This window comes from Oryza sativa, chromosome 8 (genome assembly GCF_034140825.1).
Source record: "Oryza sativa Japonica Group chromosome 8, ASM3414082v1".
In the NCBI taxonomy this organism is placed as follows: domain Eukaryota; kingdom Viridiplantae; phylum Streptophyta; class Magnoliopsida; order Poales; family Poaceae; genus Oryza; species Oryza sativa.
In genome coordinates, this window is record NC_089042.1 from 6877198 (window position 1) to 6897633 (window position 20436).

The 20436-nt window shown below is 42.8% G+C and overlaps 2 long non-coding RNA genes across 2 annotated transcripts; one reads left to right on the forward strand and one right to left on the reverse strand.

The window, feature by feature from the left end:
- Positions 1-2159: 2159 nt before the first annotated feature.
- LOC136351293 (uncharacterized) lies at positions 2160-3914 on the reverse strand. The gene is made up of 2 exons (XR_010734277.1): positions 3602-3914; positions 2160-2433 (listed from the first exon to the last, which is right to left on the reverse strand). It is a non-coding gene; the product is annotated as an uncharacterized lncRNA (long non-coding RNA).
- Positions 3915-6981: 3067 nt separating this feature from the next.
- On the forward strand, positions 6982-7950 carry LOC107282026 (uncharacterized). The gene is made up of 2 exons (XR_001548174.3): positions 6982-7263; positions 7357-7950. It is a non-coding gene; the product is annotated as an uncharacterized lncRNA (long non-coding RNA).
- The last annotated feature ends 12486 nt before the right edge of the window (positions 7951-20436 follow it).

Genomic DNA, 20436 nt, shown 5'->3' on the forward strand with positions numbered 1-20436 from the left:
AGGACGACGGGCATATCGTGAAGTAATCGGTCAAGGCGGTTGGCGGGACTTCTAGAAAGTAAAAAAATAAACCCCAATGAAAATCATATTTGATTTTTAAAATATCAATTACAAAAATAATGAGAGGCAGCGGGCGGGTCGTATAGGAGTACAATGGCAGAGCCGCTGATGGTTGGTGGGTCTTCTAGAAAGTAAAAAAATGAATTCCAATGATAGTTATGTTCGATTTTACAATCCCAATGAGAATAAAGAGTATGCGGCGGACGGGTCGTAGAGGAGTATAGTGGCACCGTTTGACGGGATTTCTATAAATCCTATCTTACTATAAAGTTATCCCCCACTAACTCCTTAAGCTTAACATGCAAAGATGCCACATCATTCACTAATAAGATGCCACATCATCATCCAGTAATTAACAAGATGCCACATCATCATCCACTAACAATGACCACATTTAAATATCATGCAAATATGCTATATCTTTATAGTCTTTATAATTTAAGAGCTTTTCAAATACAAACATGTTAAATTATCATCCAACATAATTCACATAATGTTTCAATGAATATCTTTATTATGTTTTTTGATATCCTATATACTTATATAGTTCATCCTATATACTTAGTTAGTGCTTAAATGATTAATCTATAGTCTAAATTATCTTTCTCCTTTTTTTCTCTAATTAAGTCATATCACATCAATTGTTTTTAGCTTTGAGATGAATAATCTACGGTCCAAACTATCTCCCTACTTTTCTTCTTCCATAAAGTCATACCACCTTACTTTTTACATTTGAATCACCATTCTACATACTATTTAAATTTAAATTATCATAAACCACATTAATTTACTTAATATGATGTTATCTAGCTATCTTACACATTATTTTTTTATTGTTATCATACTAAATTCCCGCAGCAATGCACGGGGTTTCACCTAATTATAAGAAAAAATGAAACCCAACGAGACAATAAACTCTAAAAAGTATAAGGTACAATTTTTAAAGGTTTGGGCTTCTAAAAAGTAAAAAAACCCCCAATGATAATCATGTTTGATTTTATAATTTCAATGACAATAAAGAAGGGCGGCAGCGGGCGAGCCGCGGAGGAGTATAGTGACAAAGTTGCTGACGTTTTGGCAGAATTCTAGAATGTAAAAAAATAGACCTAAACGATAATTATGTTCGATTTTTAAAATAATACTCCCTCCATCCCATTTTAAATGCAGCCATAGTTTTCCGCACCTAATTTTGACCGTCTATCTTATTTGACAATTTTTTAAAAAACAATTAAAAACATTAGTCACGAGTAAAGTACTATTCATATTTTATCATCACATAACAACAAAAATACTAATTAGAAAAAATTCAAATAACGGACGATCAAAGTTGGGTGCGAAAACTTATGGTTGCAATTAAAATGAGACAGAGGGAGTATGACAATAAAGAGAAGATGCAGTGGACGGTCATAGAGGAGTATAATTGAAGCGTTTGACGGGACTTCAAAAAATTACAAAAAAGAAGCCCAACTGGACAATAAACTCTAAAAACTATAATTTTTTAATCCAATTTTTAAAGGTTTCAAGGAGAATAAATAGAAACAATGGTGCATCGAGCAAGCTAATAAAGAATAATATGACAGAAATAAGTGGTAGCAACTGGTGTGACTTTTAAAAGCTATAAAATTATAAACACGAGGATGATAAGGTTTGGTCTTTCAAAATCTTAAGGCAACGAGATAACTATTTAAGAAATTTTAAGTAAAATCATGTTAAAAAATATAATTTTATATGGGTGCTAGCCGCGCAATTGCGCGGGCCACCCAGCTAGTTATTCTTTAAGTGAACATTTTATTTCTATTTTCTTATATAAAGGCAGTATTTTTTAAATCATACCTAGGAGTAAATAAATTACTTAACATGGTGATACAGTCCGATAGATAGACAGTAAATATTTTATTACATGACAAAATGCGTATGACTTACTATTAGTTATGATTTAATTGCCTAGTTATATAGATCCACATACTGTCAGTAATATTTTTATTATATCAGTTACTGGTTATAATATCTTTATTTCTTAGTCATTTCCAGTAGCTCCATGCCTTATTGGTGATAGTAGTATTTTTACTATCAGGTGCTTTCGAAACTTTAATTCAATATTACACTGTGAGTAAACATTTTTACTCCATGACAGTTGTATGTTGGTTTTGTCACATGATCAATAGAAATTACACATGGAAGACAAGCATATATATATTTTTGGTGATCTTAAAAGAAGGAAAATTACAACCAATGACTACATCCCAACTCGCCAAACACCACCACCAGCCCCGGTGCCAGAGACTCATGGCCGACACCAAATCCCCATGCCAGCTGCATCCGCGTCGGAGTCCGTCTCATCGGCTTGGTCCACTGTGGATCCAGTCGCCTCACCTGGAAATCAGGAAAATGCCAGGATATATGATCACAAAATCAATTTTACATGTAGCACCTAGTCTAGAGGGTAAAAACATCATCATCATATCCATTCCTTGACTATTCTAGCTTGTTATAATGGTCCTGATGTCTTCTTACCATTCATCTGAACTTCTGAATATAAGAATAGATTACTGAACATTAAATCATGCAGTACAAAACCAAGATAACATCTGGAAATCAGGAAAATGCCAAGATATATTTACAGAATGGTATATCTATTACATCTCCATACTGACATTTGAGAAAAAAAAGGCACATGAGCTAGGATTTTCACACTGGATCCATCAATTTTATCTCTGAAGTAAACAAATGCACATTAGCTATGATTTTCACAAACAGTCAAACAATTTTATCTAAAAAATATAGCAAGGTCAGAAACTAGTTCACTTGCTCTAAATTCCTGCTCGTTAGCAAGCATGCATTTTTGAGATAAAATTGTTGGACTCCTGCTCGTTTGCACAATTGACCAATCGTAAATCAAAGAATCAAGAATAACAGCTCCCTTGCTCCAGATCCCTGCTCGTTAGCAAGCTGGCTAAGCCTCACGCAGCAAGCAGGCACACAGCCACCGCCCGCCACACGGCTTGGCTGCCTTGACACGCATTCTTGCCGTCGGCGGTCACAACACTGCATAATGCGCCTGCGCCTGTGGCACACGGAGAAGACGCATGGTCGCACTTCCTCTCTCGGATTCGTCGTGCGGGCCGAGGATGTTAGCGCTGGGTAGGGGGATACACAGGCCGCGATGGACGCGGTGCGACGGATGCGGCGGGGCCTCCGCTGCATGAAGCAGATCCAGCCATCGAATCAGCACGCCGTCTCCGCCGCTGAACCGGGAAGAGGGGATCAACAGCCGGCGCAGAGGCGACGTGAAAGGACTTGGCTTCCACCAAATCCATGGGGGAGGGGGAGGCAGCCATGGAGGGCCACTCGAGGTGGTGGACAAGCCTCCCGATCTGCTCGTCGTCGAGCTCGCCGCCGCCGGGAACAGGCTATCTCCGTCGTCGAACCACCGGGAGCCCTGGATGCCACCACCTCTGCCATCTCCTACCCGCATCTCCACTCGAGATAGTAAAAAAAAGGAAAAAGGTTGGAGGGAGGGGCAACGATTATGGCTGCACACCTCTGCGCGGCAGATTTCACAGCGGTGGGGGGTATAAACGACGGTCGTGGAAGGGGACGGGGTGGACAACGACGGGAGTCGGGGAGGCGATGGCTGCGGCGCTGTATGGACGGATGAGGTGGCAGCATTGAGGAGGTGCCGATCGGAACAAGGTCGGCGTGGAGAAGACGAACGGCGCTCACCTCTGCCTGACGCCGCTGTTGGAATCACTCCCTCTCTTCTGTAGTGTTTATCACAAACACTTACGTATTTTTCACTTGAGTCACACACACACGAATGAACAGATGGCACAAACTGGAAAGCCTTTTTTTCTGTTGATGCAGCCAACTAGCTCACATCGTTTTCTTGTTTATATAGACTCAGTACATGCAAAGAGATTACAACAGCCAAACCCACTCAGCCACAACTCACGCCATGCACACAGACGTGGGATGCCATGCAACTAAGTAACTAACTAATCCTACTTATCTGCCAAGAAATCACTTCACATGATTACCACTAATCACAACACATGCGGCTAAATGCTTATCTACTACTGGAACCGATTCACTCGGCAACATGGGACCTCGCCTTGCCTGCGATCCGGCTACTTCGCGCAGCACTTCCACTTGCAGTTAGGCTTAGTTTTCTGACTTATTCACACAAGTCGCTAGCTCCACTTATACCACCGCATCGCACGGCGCTTCGGCATCTCGCCCATGAGTGCAGTATGCACGTATCTCACGTACAAACATCTTCTAGCATGTGACTTATGCAAACACTTATTACATGCAAACAAAAATAACCATGCAAATACTCTAATGACAAGATTAAACTCTAACAGCCTCATCGTCCTCACAACTCGTTGCCTCTCCTCCTCGTCACCACTGTGCGCCTGTGCCGCTTGATCCGTAAAATGTGGAGGAAGGGGAAAGTGGGTTGACAGTTTGTACAATCGAAAATGCTATACATACAACCAAAGCGTCCGACCCTTGTACGTCTAAGATGTCCGCCGTCCGTGTCTCCACATCCGCATAGATCGCTAATTCAGTTGGGCCTTACAAAAGCCCAATTCAATAATCTGGCCGCACGTCCGCGCATCGTTTCATCTAGCCGATAATATTGCCTCAACGTGACTTTCTATCTCCTTCTATCCTAAACCCCACGGTCTAATTCCTTTGTCTTCCATCTCTAATCAATTGCTTGAGTTCAATAAGATGTAATTTGGCCACACGGCCACGTTGTTTTATCTAGCCAATAGTATTCACTGATCACATCACACAAGGTATGTGAAAGCTGCTGATTTATTAATGCCTACTCCAAATTTTCATCTGAAAAATCATAGACATGAGACAAAATATCGTTGTGCGGCTAAAAGGACATGATGTGTCCTTATAAGTTTAGGCTTGAAATAATATATGGGCTTTGATGTGGATTATGTTACGTGGGACAGTTGAAACAGCAGCCCATCTGACCAAGTCAGTGCTGCTTCACGCCGTGTAATTCGCCGTTGAGTTGTACGCCAGTCGAACGCGCTAGTCGGACGTATAGCAGCGTTCTTGTACAATAGGAGAGGGAGAGGGAGGGAGTAATATAAATGGGAAGAAAATTCTCTGCGGCAGTGCCACACAGGACCGCCTGTGCAACACCACGCGCGCGAGTGACGCGTGTCCAATCACCAACTGCAGTCTGAGACCATCTTCGGAGCCGAGCCAATCTCGCCGAGCCATATCCATCGACAGCACGTTCTTTCGAGCCGAGCCAGACTCATCAATTTTAACAGGGTTCTTTTCATATAAGATACTTTCATTTTTAATAAATAACACCCTTAACTTTTGGACACTACATATATTATGTTATGTAGTGGAAATTTAGAAACTATCATTAAATCAAAAAATAATCGTATGAGATTCGTCCACGTCATCACCACATATTTTTCCTATTTAACCTCATCTTATTTGAATTTTTTCATAAATATTATTTATTTTGTTCGGTGATTTTCACATGCCTTTGTCTATAGGCGGACCGGCTTCCATCTGAAAAGATTATTTTCGGCCGTTTGTAAAAATGTTTTTTCTAGTACTGAAAGGGCTCGGAAATTACAATTTGATGACATAAAAATCACAGTTTGAAAAGGGATCAGAAATTACATATTGTTAACATAGAAATCACGAAACATTTAAGGAGTAATCGTGCTTTGATAATCACGGAACGTTCTGGTAATTGTTTAGATATGGGTGTAGGAGATAGGCTCGGCTCTGAAGATTGTCTCAGGCTGTTGCAGCAAGAGATCAGACACGCGTCACTCGCGCGCGTGGTGTTGCACATGGCGGTCCTGTGCGGCACTGCCGCAGAGAATTTTTTTCCATATAAATGGCTGGGATTGGGATGGGTTGCCAGGGGTGGAGCCGTGGAGGCCTGCAGGGTGGGGTGGCCGGGGGTAAGGAGGGGGTAGGGGTGGGTGTGGGGGGTAGGTAGGGTGTGAGGGGGAGCGTTTTAGTTAGTACGCACTTCAGGTGCAGTGTGTATATGTGTGTGTGTGTATATATATATATATATATATATATATATATATATATATATATATATATATATATATATATATATTTCACACATATATATGAAAGCACTTAATTAATTAAGTTAAATAATATATATAATCAAAATATATATTTACACACGTAAGTAAACGTCTATATATGTAAATATAGAACTACTATATGGCATCTTAAGGTGCTACGTATTAAACGGCACCTTAAACTTAAACGGCACCTGACACAGTGAACAGACCCACCCACTGCCCATCACCCCACTCCCCTCCCAACTCCACCCACTTTGATTCACGAGTTAAATTTTTACTACTACATAGCCCACCATATATATTCACGTTTAGTCAGTTAAATTTTAACTATATGTGATTCAGCAATTATAATAAACGTTACTCCCTCCGTCCCAAAATAAGTGCAGTTTTGCACTATTCATGTTCAACGTTTGACCGTCTGTCTTATTTGAAGATTTTTTATGATTAGTATTTTTATTGCTATTAGATGATAAAACATGAATAGTACTTTATGTGCGACTAAATGTTTTTAATTTTTCACAAATTTTTCAAATAAGACGGACGGTCAAATGTTGAACGTGAATAGTGCAAAACTGCACTTATTTTGGGACGGAGGTAGTACTTAGCATATTGAATTATTTATTAACTAAAGGAAACTTTTTTTTTGCTCATGCCTTAATTTTTCTTGTTATTATTATTTTTCTTTTGTTTCATTATGTTTTTGTAAAATTTAAATGTCTATGACTTTTTTTTCACGAATAAAATGTTCTTTTTTTACTCACATTGAACAAGTCAGTTAATTTTTAACTATATGTAGTAATTTTTTTACTCCCCTTTAAGCACCAACCGATGAGCCCATGACCCATCCTGCTCGTCCTCTCATCAGTAATTATTTTACTGTGGTATCTATCTCTATTTATATTAGCTGCGGAATCACAGCCAGACACATCATCTCCTATTCTCTCATTCCAGATCCTAATATTTCGGATCGGCAATGTCACCGATGAGAGGAGCGGCACCGGCGAGGTCGACACGGATGGTGATGTGGTTCCTCCTGTGCGGTTTGCTTGTCAGGGCGATGGCGTGGAGATGGAGATCCGAGTGGTGGCGAGGAGGTCCGTCGGTAAGGGGCGGCAGCATCCATCGCAACCCACCATTTTCTGGCTTTTAAAATTATTTTCTCCCCTTTTTTATCTACGTGATGGTCTCCATGCAGCCATGGCGACGGGTAATTGGCATTTGCGAGACGAGATGCCGACAATGGTGCCCTGCATCCAGCGGCAACCTCGACGACGGCGTGCACGGCCAAGCAGCAGAAGCAGCATCCACGAGGAGGCCGATTCACAGCGGCGCGAGCAAACTGTCATCCATGTCGATGCTGACAACGAGATGGTCGGTGATGAGGTTCCACCGTACAAGGAGGTCAGGCGTGAGGGAGGACTGCATCCACTGGGATCTACACTGTGACTGACGGCCTGCGGCTCGATACGGCGGCGTGGTGGCCACCTTGAGTATGGCGGCGACCGATTCCGTCGTTGACGCAATAGCATGCTCATCTACGCCTTCGTGTTGCCAGATTGGATCGAGAGTCATTGCATGCATCTGATCTTCGTTTTCCTTGTGTCTCAAAGCTGTTGTCGACAGCTGGTTTATTGTGTCATGTATATCCTTCTCCTTTTCTTCTTTTTCGCCGGTCAGAGTCAGATGATTCTGCTCTCGCTGTGTGTAATTTTCTACTAACTAAAACTTTCATATATGTATAATCTCTCACTAAGATTTCACATATGCATCATAAAATAATTATTATCCACACGTTTGTGATTGTTGAAATTTTTTTACTGCCAATTTTATTCGGTGAAATAAAAATATCACTAAAAATTTCACGTTTCTGGACCCTTACGATTTTCATTTTTAACCTCCCAATTACTATGACATGGAGTTGATTTCTATCCGATGAATTAAACATCAGTTAATTTACATCGACATAATCGTCATCAAGTATCATTCTTAAGTTAACATTTCACTCATCACTTGGCCCCAACGTAATAAACTTTTTTTTTTGAAAAATACCCCTGCACATATGATGGATCCTGTAATTTCACTCACGATGATTCAACAGTTACAATTTAACTCACGGAGAGATGGGTTTATCATGCCTATCATGCCACGATGACCTATACAACCACAATAAGTTAATTTTTAACTCAATATCCTCAACACCAGATCCCACATACCAACTGTGCGTAAGTCAAATATTAACTCCCGATAACTCCTTCACAACTGAACATCTATTTGTACGAAAGTTAAACTATAACTCTTAAATAGCTGCATCGGAACCCACCACCAATATAGATAAGTTAACTTTAACTCTGTTATCGGCTGGTTGTCACGGTGGTGGGTTTTTCTTCCTGTGAGTCGTGCCACCAAACTTCCTGACGCGCAATGCCTGTGTGTAGCGTCATGTAGCGCTACCGTATATAAATATATACATATATTACAATTTCTTTGGACATTGAATATAATGTTTGTATTTCAGCGCACTTATGCTAGCTAGCTACGAATCGTCAACGTCGCCTCAGAGGAAGAAGGACTGACGCTATGAACTGTATTCCCGTCCTAATAGAATTCAACCGTGGGATCTAGGATCTGTTCGTTGATAAATCCCATAAGTTGTTCTTGAATAGTCTTAATCCAAATCGAGTGGTCGACTTGTTCCTTAAGTAAATGAACTATCATTTCAAAAAAATGATATGTAATTATATGAAATAAACAAGAAATCGATCCAAAGTAAGTAATGTATTATTGATTTTTACATACTTCGAGTTCCTTGGTGCTGTGGATTTGGTTTGCTAGGCAGTGCATATACTCGTAGTTGTAGTAGCCGCACAAGTTAGTCCCCTGTTCCTGCTTTGCACACTAAAGGAGAAACGGCGATAGATTTAAAGTTCAATGTTAGAGCAAATTAATATTGATTCAATATAATTTTCGGGGCATCTACTCGCTGGAAAATTAAATCTTTGGCCAAGTTTTTCTTTCCAATTTTCCTCTAACCAAAGCACAGAATTGATCCCAAGCCCTATGTACAGTTGCACTGCGATTGATTAATCTCCGAGATCTACATAGTAGCAATAGCAAAATTCGTAATTACTTTGCAATAGATGATAGTACCTGTCTATCAATGCAAAAATATCGTCAAAAAGTTTCTCTTCTTTATCCATTGAGTCATAGACATGGACTCTGCATGAGTCCAAGTTGAAAAGCAGGAGGACCTAGTGGAATCTGCAAATTGCGTGAGACGACATATATGAAACTGTATATATATGTACATGTCGGAGAAGGAATTTAGTACGAAAGGCAGTAAAAACTCACTTAGTGTTGTACGACAGAAGTATGTACGTCTTATAATGTTGCTGCACTAGAAAATGTACAAGATTCTCCTCTGTTTGTTGAGGGAACTTGTCAAGCGGTTTGACGTTAACTCGACAGGGGTCGATGAAGCAAGTACTTTGTTTTCCCTGCTTTCGACACCTTTGAACCTCCATTCTACAACCGATAAAAGAAATTTGTATGAGCTACGATAAAAGGAATTTGTATGAGCTACATACAAGGAGCTAAGGAACGAAATAAATCTAACTATGAGCAATACTTATAATGTCCATGTGGCCATAATAGATACATCGAGGGCATCCAGATGGTATAGATCGTATCTGTCCGCGAAGTCGATCCACAGGACATCATTTGACGAGCCTCCAAACATCTCTCTACTGCCGGGTGATTTGTCCATGTACCATTGATGGAATCGGTACATCTGTGTCGTGAGGGTCTTCACTTGATCAGGCTTGACAAACGGTTCACCGAGTTTGAACTTATGTCTCACCTCCGCTTTTGGGATTGGTGCACCTCCAAGCAATTGTTCCCTCCCCAGTCCAGTATCTTTCATAAAAGTCCTGATCCCTTATTCTCTAGGTGACAGCAATGGCTCAACCTCTTGTTGTGATTGCTCGCCGAGTTGAGTGACTTTTTTGGACTTCTTGTGATGAGAATGCTTCTTCAGTGCTCGGTCATAGTCCGATACTGGTACTTTCTCTTTCGCCGGTTGTCCCATCTTCAGAAAGAAGTCCTTCACAGCCGGATCTATAGGAATCTTTTTTTCTGGACTCCTCTTCCTGAAGTGCGACTTCACGTACTCTTGAACCGATTTATCAGCCTCCTCTTGAGTGCAGAGGTATGGCTGAGTCACGGGATCGGGGCACCGTGAGTCCTCCACTTTTGCCTTCTTCGTTGTCCTTGACTTGCTAGGTGCTGGAGGAGGAGACCTTGACCTGGCAAGCGGAGCTTGGCGAGACCGGGACTTGGCAGTATGAGGAGGTGGAGGAGGTTGAGGAGCCATAGGAGCCGGTGCAAGCGTAGGAGCTTGACGAGCCGAAGGAGACGGTGTGTCACGCCCGGAAATTCACTAGTAATTTCCGAACTTATTTGTGCATAAAATCCTCGTCCAGGAATCAGCCGAGGTACACAAACTGACAATTTAATATACAAATCCATCTTAATAATACCTTTTACATACTTACAAAGAAAAGAAAACAGCAGCGGAATTAACGGTCTAGCGATGGCTTCAACTCCACTCCCACAGGCAGCTCAACTGGGTATAAGCCAAACGTCTTCCCTTCTGGATCCTTTATCTTCAACTGAGGTTAATTGATTATTGCAAGAATGAGCATATGACATACTCAACAAGCCACACAACAAATATGCAAGTGCACAGGATAACAAAGGATGGCATAATATAGCTCATTTGCAGAAACAGCATTTAATAAAAGATTTAAAGAGAATAGTAAAACAGTTGTACAATTAATCAATATTAAATAAACACCATACAACACACCCGTGTTGCATAGGCCCAACCACATTTGAACAACCAACCCCAGTTGAACAAATTAAACCTCCAAACTAGGAATTATCCATTCCAAACCAGGAATCTAATTAATTTCCACATTATTACCATTAATAAGTAGTGAGACTAATAACGAAAAACATTGCTCAACTCGCCCATAACCGCGGGCACGGCTATTCGAATAGTTTTACTCTGGCCAGAGGTGTACCACTGTACCCACAAGACACAACCCCACATCATGTCACCATGTGCCTCAATACCACCACGGTATCTCGGAAAAGAGTTGTGACAATACCCCTTGCACAATATAACCCATTACAGCGCACCTTTCCTGGATCATAATCACCCCCTTATAAACAAGGCATGGACTCCCCAGCGACCCCCATGGACTTCTCGCCACTTCTCAGTCTGGTGCACTATAATGAATCATGCTATACAAAAGATAAAGCCGTTGCCCACGCTGGCTTGTGGTTGGCACGATAAATGTTTCACAACAGTAGCTCGCGAACCGGTCCTTAATTGTCATGAGCACAACCATCAAAACCATATGCTCACAACCCACCTTATCCAGGTTTTAATTAACAATTAATTAACATCACACGATTAACCATCGTGAGCTACCATTGCATATAACCCTAATTAATAATGTAGTATATATGATTCATTCCATTAGTGAGCTAATGTTTCTAAGCATTGCTAAGCAATTACATATATAACATTTAACTGAACCAAACCAATACATAAGGTTCAAGCTAATCAATCTATTACCCAAGGTATCAAGGAATAGGGCATTCAATGCAAATTGGCCATAACAAAGGAATAGGTTCACACCACCCGGTGACATTCGAAAATAAATGCACAGTTGAAATAAATAGAGAATTTAAATATAGTATCAACATGCTCAAAGGATTGTGTTTAGGATCTGTGTGACTTGCCTTGCAATAATCGGTCTTCAATTAATCTTCTTGATTACTTCCGACGCACTCACGAACCTTCGCAACGACGGAAACGACAAGCTAACACGCAAAACGAAGAAAAAGACTAATAAAAACCAAATAAACAATACATAAAAAGTAAACAAACATGTAGATCATAATTTTAGTTGAATTATGAGACTTGAACGGCCTCGTTCTGACTTCAAATGAATTTATTAAGAATTTTACAAGACTAAATCTATTTAAAGCCCATTTAAAAAGAATTAAATAAATTTAATTCAATTTATGGACAATTTTAATATGTAGATCTTTATTTTAGAAAAATTTAGCAACTTGAACCACCTGAAACGGATCTACGGTTATTTAGTTATGATTTTCCGAAGATTTAATCTATTAGAAAAAACGGGAAAAAGAAAGGATGATGATGTCACGATGACGTCATCAATGCCGGCCGAACCACGGTGGCGACCTCGCCGGAGATAGAGCGGCCGGCTGCGGATTTGGAGGGCATGTACACGTAGAGGACAACGAGACGAACCCAACGGTACTCACCACAACGACAAACGACGAACGACGACGGCCGGCGACGAGAAGGGCGACGGCGGCGGCTCGGTTGAACGGCGGCGGCGACTCTCCGGTGGCCGGCGGCGAAAAAGGACGAGCGGCCGAGGTTCCTCACCTTCTTGCGCACCTAACGGTGGCGAGGGGAAGCGGCGGCGACGGCGGAATCGACGGCGGAGACGACGCGGCGACGACGCCGAAGACGGCCGGCGGCGGCGGCGAGCTTGGCGCGCGTGGCGGCGGCGCTACGGGGCACGGGAGAGGACGGGAGATGGGGCAAACGAAAGAGAACGACGAGAGGAAGCTTTATATAGGCTTGGACTAGAGAGATCTGACTCCAAACGAGAGGAATCGAAGCCGAGGGGAAAGATAGAGGAGAACGAGAGGATCAAAACCCCTCAAAAATCCGGAAGAAACGGGGCCGGATTGGGTGCGGATTTGAGGCGGCAAGGCGGCGGATCGGGCAGCTCGGCTCGGCCTGTACCAGCGGCTGGAGATTGAAGATGACACTGTAGCAGGGAGGCAAACTAGACTTTTGGATGGCTGAGAGGAGAGGAGGCCGGCGGCTCGGACTGGGCCGGTTTGGGCCACTTGGCCACGCGCGAGGAGGCAGAGAGAAGAGGAAGGAATGGGCCGAAAAGGGCCCAAGCTGAGGAGGAGGATTTAAAAACTTTTTCCAATTAAATTAATCACGGAAATGATCTTTGAATTGTTAAAAATACTTCCTATGCTCAAATAATTCCAAGAAAAATCTTGAAAATACTTGGACACTCATAGTACTTAAAAAAATTATAATTATACCATTTAATGATTAATTTAATATGTGGGTAATTACTGAAATGCTCTTTGTATGATTAAAATTAATAATTGAGCTCCGAAAAATCTGAGAATATTCCAGAGAGTATATTTAACCATGGAGAATTTAATAAAAATTAAATCCATCCATGCTTTATATTTAAAAAATTTTATTTCCCACATTTAACTTCACTTGTAAATTAATGAACATTTAATATAAATTCTATTAATAATTTATTAAATAATTTATAAATCCTAAGACGAAAATCAGGATGTGACACAGTGCAGGCGGAGGGGCTGGAGGAGACGGTGCAGGCGGAGGGGCCGGAGGAGACGGTGCAGGCGGAGGGGCCGGAGGAGACGGTTCAAGCGGAGGAGATGGATGATCGGACGTCGATTCTCGCCCGGGAAACACGATGTAGAGCTTGGCCCATAGAGTAATGCCCTGTCTTGTTTCTCCTAGTTTCGTCTCCCCGTCTCCTCCAGGGATCTCCAGCTCGAGATCCTCTTACATGGCTTCCACGAGCTCAACTTCCACCCTTGAGTACCTAGGTGGAATCGCCCTACATGGGATGGCCATGCCCGACGCCACCTTCACGAGAATCGAGGTTATTAATTAGTAATCAAACTATGTGTGCAACGACTTTTGAATGTACATGTCATAAAAGTATGAGCAAACCTTGATGGATAAGTTCCTGAAGGGAATAGGCAGCTCGCATGATGTTCGTTGCGTGATTCCATCAATGGGCCAGCAGGGGGTTTCTTCCTGAGCTGGCACTGCTTGCATGCTATCCAAGCTAACCTATCCTGTTGAGGCGTAGCTGCTGCGATTGCCTGAGGGGCTGACCGTGGTAGGCGGAATATAGGGCTGGGGCTCCTGGCTCCGCTGTGACACAAGTCATTCGTCCACCCTTCTTGCCACCTCCTCATGCATCCTCACTTCATTCATCGATACCCTATATTCAAGGTCAGCAATCTTCGACTCGGTATCTCTCTTGCTCCTCATCCGACTCTTGTAAGTGTGGATGTCCTCTTTGAATCCTATCTTCCATGGAACCACACCTCTTCCTCTCGTTCTTCCTAGATGCTCGGGATTCTGTAGTGCGAGTGTAAGCTCGTCCTTCTCTTTGTCCGGCCTGAACATTCCCTGAGAAGAGGCCTCCACTGCGTCTGTCAGCCGATGGGCAGCTTCGTGTATCTCATCGCCGAATATTAGGGAGCCATCCTCGGGATTGAGTGATCCACCGTGTGCATAGAACCAGAGCTTTGATCCACTTGTGATTTCACTTATAATGAACTGTTCGTCATCGCGATCAGCCATATGTTCGTATGTTAATTATAAATGATTATTACAAGTGAAAATAGTATGAAATCGACTATATGGTAATTAATAATAAATGAAAATTACAAGTGAAAACAATTTTATATCGTCGTATGTTAATTATAAATGATTAGGACAAGTGAAAACAGTATTAAATCGGGCACATATGAATATTACAAGTGAAATCAATATTAAATCGGGCACATATGTATACTTGTAGATGTAAGATTTTTTAGTGGCAAGATGTGATTGGGCCACATATATTCTAACATGGGAAAAAAATATTAACTTACATTAGTTTTTCCTTCGGAGGCTTGCAACCACTCAAGACTGATCAACGGCGGCGGTTAGGGATGGACCACGTATACTCTGACATAGGAAAAAATATTAGTTAAAAAATGTGCATTATCAATATTATAAGTCTAAATTCTCAATGAATATATAAATCGGGCACTTCGTTCGGTAGTTCTATCGTTCACGTTCGTTCTATCGTTCTCGTTCGTTCTATCGATCACGCTTGTTCTATCGTTCTCGGTCATTCACGTTCGTTCTATCGTTCGTTCACGTTCGTTCGTCTATCGTTCATTCTCATTCGTTCTATCGTTTCCTATCGTTCGTCCTTTCGTTCTATACGTTCTGTGTTCTATACATTCATCCGTTCGTTATATCGTTCTCGTCCATTCGTTCTAACATTAGGGTCGCTCATTCGTTCAATTTGTTACGGTCGGTCGTTCGTTCTAACGTTATGGTCGTTCGTTCGTTCTAACGTTAGGGTTGTTCGTTCGTTCGTTCCATTCGTTAGGGTCGTTCGTTCATTTGTTCGCTAACGTTTTTAGCGTCGGCCGTGAATAGGTGCCAGTGACGGTGGCGGCAGTGAGGACAGCGCAACGGCATGGCGGAGTCGTCCATGGCGACAGCGCGGCGACCTCGGCCATTGGGCGGCGACCTCGGCCATGGCGGCTTGGCGAGGACGACAACGACGCTGGTAATGGTAGACGGCATGGCGGCAGTGGCTGCGGCGGCGGCGGAGTGCGGCGACGTCGTCTGGAGCAGCGGCGGCATGGCGAGGATGATGACGGCCTGGTAGTCGCGACGGCATGGCGGCAGTTGTAACAGCCCTAGCATAATTACCAGGTATTTGGATGCGCACTATTGTCTTTTAGGTTGCATAATTAATATTTTTGCATTAGCCTCTGTATTCAATTATTTATTTTTTTGAGCAAATTAAAACCGTAATCGGCAAATCAAAACATCATCTACTTGTGCTCTAAGTTGAACATAAGGGTATAGCTATCATAATTTATTCAAATACTAGATTATTTATCATGAGTTAATATAATTTTTTCTAGAATTTGTGCACTTTATTTTGACCTCATTAAAATTCAATTTAGTTCTCAGCAAAACCCTTTTCACCTTTTTGCCAGAATTAAAATATTTTGAATTTTAGAGTGAAGCTTTGAAAACTGGAAACTTGGTAACTCAATGTATCTCCACACCAGAACATATTTTTTTTGGGGCACTCTTGTAGCTTTCAAGCTATTTTTGCATAGAAGGAGAAGGAAAATAAGCTGAAAATCCTGATTTTGGAGTTCTCCTTCGTTTCCTACCCATCGCTCTCATGCCACGGGGCCCTAGCTCGCCTTGGCCCCACTATTCAGTGACCTGGGCACCCCTGCAAGCCTCAAACCAACTTATGGTCATCCTTCCCCTACCTCTTATGCTTAAACAGCAGGGAAAAACCCCTGAATCTCCCTACCATTCTTTTTCCTCTGTTGCTGTTTTCTGTTCTTCCATGAGCTGAGCTCCCTCCTCATTTCCCCCTCGCCAAATCTTCATAAAAGTGCAAGAATCAAGCCCTGCATGTCACGCCACTAGATCCCCACGATTCTAAGCTTTCCATCCATCCAAATAGCTTGCACATGCATAGATTGCTGAGGGAGATCGAGAAGAAAAGAGAAGAAGCTTGCTGCTTGGTGCAGTGGCAGTAAGACTTTGTTTTCCTCCACTTGGTGAGCTTTCTTCCCCATCCATAGCTTCTCTCTTAGGTTCCCCAACGTGCTGAGCATTCCTAGCCTCCTCCACAGGTCGCCGGTTCAAGATTTCAAGGCTAGGAGTAGGCTACAAGTTATTTTCTCTTCTTTGGTGACAACAGCTCAGTGTCTTCTTTGCTTCCCTGTTTTGCTGAGGTTTCAGCCCTTCACCTCAAGCTAAAAAGTGTCTTCTTAGCAGTAGGATCAAGTCCTTAATGTATGTTTTTCTTGCATGTGATGTTCTTGGCATGCATGCAATAGATCGAGCCACCCACAGTGCTGCATCGTTACATGCATGGCGTCCCGAGCGCTGCCACTCGCAGCCGCTGCCTGCGTTTGTCCTGTTAGCAGATAAACCTTGTGTGTTTGCATGTTTCTCTTTCTGTTTTGCATGCGCGCGAGCCCCGGTTTGTGGAAGCCGTGCGAATAGATGTCATGGCGCTAGAATAGCTCGGCGTGGCGCAGGCGACGGGGGCGTGCACGCGTTCTGCGGATCCGTGGGGATGGACACGATCAAATCCGCGACGTGGGAACGTTTCTGAAGCACACGTTTCCTTTCTTTGCATCCTTGTATTTGATATAAATAAGGAGAAGAAAAACCAAAAAAAGCTGCAAGCAGTTCGCAGCACCAAACTCCTCTGTTTGCTCTGTTCTTCGCGTTTTCAGACGGTGTACAGTGCTCCACAAAGGTGTTCGTCCAAAGTGTCGTGTGTGTTCGGCTCGCCGATTGGTTGCGTGATTCCTGACATGTCCAGCCACCACTGGCTGGGTAGAGTTTAGGAATGGAATCCTAAAGACTTGTTGTACATGTTCTCTTTTGACCTTGCCCCTATTAGAGCCGCCGTTTGCTGCCGGCGAGCTTGAGATCGAGCTCAGCCATGGCTGTCTATGCTTCCTGCTCGATTGGAGAAGAAGCTGGACCTTGTTGCATGTTTTAGAAATTCCAAGGTTCGATTTGCGAAAATACAGTCCAAAAGAGTATATGAAAACATTTGAGGATTAGGCAAAGTCCAAATATCCATATGTAATTCTTTTCATTTCATTTATGAGTGAACCAAATTTCTATGTATTCATAATCTTGTAGACCTTATGTTTATAAAATAAAACTTCTGTCCAGAAAATGTCAGATTTTCAAATGACTTAAGGTAGTTCATATGTAATTACAGAAAAGCCATTTTCAGTGTATATGGCTTGTTATTTTTTTATATCTCTCAAACAATGTAAATGAGATGATTCTTTTTTCTAAAATCTGTTTATCATACTCTCTACCTACTGTAATTAGGCCATGTTTTACTAAAGCATGTTGCATATGCATGTTTATTTGAATCTTATTCGCATATTGCTTCTTTTCGATAAATTCAGAGATTCCGGAGAGCGCTGAAGCAGAACCAGAGCCTGAGTGTGGCTACCCTCAGCAGGAAGGCGAGCACCTAAGCATCTAGCACCCATGTTTTACTTAAACTCCATTGGTTGCGAATCTATTTATATATATATATATATATATATTCATTTGCTTAGTTAATAGTTTTGGGTGACATGGTAGATAATTAATTGGTGCATTTACTTAGTTATATATAGCTGCCATATACCTATTACTCTCCTGGTTGGGAATAGTTGGGATGTTTTATTCATTATGCTTAGTTTTGCTTAGTGGGGATACAACTATATGGCTGGACAGTTTTGTTAATTATGGGATATGGACTACTTGGTTAATGGGATAAAACTGGAGCACTTACATTAAATAATGGTTGATGAAATATGATTGACTTGGATGGGTGGTAGGGCGATGATGGGAGGTATGTTTCCCCTGATGCAGTAGCTCCGTCTAGGTCGTTAAGGACCGAACATTTTGACGTCTATTCAAGCACCCTACGTACTTACCACACGCCGTATCATGGGACCGGCTTGTTTGATTACTAAACCTACTGTGATCATTTACGCCCATCGAAAAAACGTGAGGATTTGGGATCCGCAGAGTGCCCGGTTGGCCGAGTTACGGCAGGGGGTATCTCTCGCGTGGTGAGCCCGCCTTAGTCACATCACACGCACGTGACTGAGTCGGTGGGGCCCCCGGTGTGGTTTAAATGGTTGAGGTGGGGCTTGGAAAGGACATGTGATGAGCTTGAATCACTTGTAGGTCGCACCTGTGTGGTGGGCGGCATTTGATCCTTGTTCATCTCGTGTGGGTACAGTTATACACCTCTGATCAGAGTATAATATATTCGAATAGCCGTGTCTACACTTATGGACAATGCTTGATGTGTGCCTCAGTTATGTTAGTATCAAACTTGGGTTATTCTGGTGGGTTTATGTTTGATGGTGATGTTGGCAGGCTGTGCCATGATGATATAGACTTTGGTAGTTCCATGGTGGATGTTGTGAATGCCGTTTGGGCTCATTTACTCATACCTTTCAGATTAATTTGCTTGCTATCCAGAATTTTATATTGTTGCTAATCAGTTTATTGTGTTATCGCTTTCACTTATATCTGCTCAATAAAATTGGCTCTATGCAAATGTTGAACTTAGGTTGCTCTAGGTTAAGGTAAACATGCATACTTCTCTCTCCCCTTACATATATTTTTATGGGTAAGACTCGCGAGTACAATCTTGTACTTAACCCGGCTCCGCTGCTTTTCAGGTGAGGACTCCGACGTAGAATTATGCTTCCTGTGTGGTCACTGTTCTGTCAGGGGCAGCGAAGGCAGTGATTGATCTTCTGCTACCTTCAGCTCGGCTCTTGCCCGGTTGGTTTACCCTTGTGGGGTTGTGGCACCACCGGTTTTTGTTTTGTGCTTCTGGTTTTTGTTTGAATCTTCTGCTGCTACTTGTGTGCTGTTAGATGGGACCTTGGACCCTATTATGTACCAGATACTTGTTGTACTTAACCCCTTTTTATGCACTTGTGATGATGTTCCAATTGCTTGCGATGAATGTGTGAGGCTAGTCGCATTCCTGGGGACTAGTTGAGCACGAATAATGGGTTTTGATCGCTTGAGATAATTGGGGATAACGCTTTGGATCGAGGCACTCGGGTATGCCTTGTTTTCTAGTCGCCGCCTTCGTGTGGTTGACGGGCATATGACGGAGTAGCCTGGCAAGTTATCTTATGGTTATCTCTTGCGATCACTACTCGGCATTCCGGTTATTATAGTAGAAGGTGTCAACCGTGATCATGGACACATTGAGGACGAGTGGCTTTTTATGCGTGTTTGGATCCCACTCCTCCAACAGTATGTGGTGCTTGCATTGGACACTGGATGGTATAATACTCGGGGTGTCCACAGCAGTGGCGGCAGAGTGCGGTGGCGGCACCGGGAGCGGCGGCGGCCGTGGCGGCTTGCAGCAGCCACCCCTTCGTCGGTGGCGGCGGCAACGATGAGAAGGTAGCAGCCGAGAAGATCGAGAGAGAGATATATATCGGGATCGATCAGATTGGATCTGGGGTCGACGGCTCACCTCTTCTTGAAGAATGTGGCCGGCGACGATGGCAGCGGCGGCGACGGTGACGATGACGGCGAGACGACGGAGAGACGAGGATGGCAACGGCGCCCTAGCGATGAAGTCGAGACGTTTTGGTGGAGAAGAAGAGAGATCGGTGGAGAAAAACACTATGTGTTGGTGGAAAAGAAGATGGGCGCTCGGCTATTTATAGTCGTGATCTTTAGTCCCGGTTGGAGGTCTTTAGTTCCGGTTCTAGCCACCAACCGGGACTAAAGATGTTTTCCCGCTATTTCCAAAATTTCTTTACTCCCGGTTAG